Raw genomic sequence first — 906 nt, 5'->3', positions numbered from 1 at the left:
TATTTTTATTTTTTTGCACCCTCAGATTTCAGATTTTCAAATAGTCAAATAAAAAGCTTATTTAATTCAGCTTTCAGATCATGTATAAATCTCAATTTCAGAAAATGGACTCTTATGGTTTTGTTGTCCAGGGTCACAAATTAATTTTCCTTGCTCTTTTGACATAGAAGTTCTATAAACTAGAGTGTAAATGATGTAGAAATGATACACACAACTCGGCTCACAAACCAAGGAAAAGAGGCAGATTCTCACCTTGCTGGATTTATGGTCGACGTTGAAGGTGACAATGTTGCTCTCATTGGGCAGTCTGCCCTCTTGCAGCACCAGATGCTCTGCCAGTCTGTGGGCCAGGTAGGATTTTCCAGTGCCGCTGGGGCCTGAAAGGATGATCCTGCGATGTTCCTGGAGCAAAGACGCGTAACGCTGGAGCATGGGTTTGGGGATCAGCGTCTCGAAGACCAGAGAATCCTCAGACTGAGAGTTCACATCTGAAACGAGAGAAACACTCACAGTGTTAACAACAACTGAAATACGAAACAATCGTGACAAATAATGAGAACGAATAAAACTTTTCATTGTGTGAACCTTTCAGCGAGATGTTGATTGTGTCATTCTCTCCCACAAGGTATCCACAGGGCAGGAGTTCAGGTGTGTCTGCTCCGCCGGACCGGATCACATCTCCAATACAATAACCCTCCACACTGTCCGAACCCAGACCCAGATGACTGACCGGATCAACATGCCTGATATACTCCTACAGAGAGACAATCAGATGATCAATCCAACAGATATCTATTGATATTTTTATTTGACCCTCTAACTTTCTATTCTATTTTAATTCTACTTAATCTATATTTATCTTCTTTTTTTCTTAAAAAAAACAACAAAAAACAAACAAACGCTAGC

At 40.6% G+C, this 906-nt stretch overlaps 1 protein-coding gene across 1 annotated transcript in view; it reads right to left on the bottom strand.

Moving 5' to 3' along the window:
- LOC107557270 (neuron navigator 2-like) overlaps positions 1-906 on the bottom strand; it is a 137,122-nt gene that overhangs the window by 7,850 nt on the left and 128,366 nt on the right. The gene's annotated exons all lie outside the window — the stretch shown is intronic.

Source organism: Sinocyclocheilus grahami, unplaced genomic scaffold (genome assembly GCF_001515645.1).
Source record: "Sinocyclocheilus grahami isolate Dianchi unplaced genomic scaffold, SAMN03320097.WGS_v1.1 scaffold596.1, whole genome shotgun sequence".
Taxonomy (NCBI): domain Eukaryota; kingdom Metazoa; phylum Chordata; class Actinopteri; order Cypriniformes; family Cyprinidae; genus Sinocyclocheilus; species Sinocyclocheilus grahami.
Note: the sequence above shows the minus strand (reverse complement) of the source record. Positions and strands in the feature narration are given on the sequence as shown.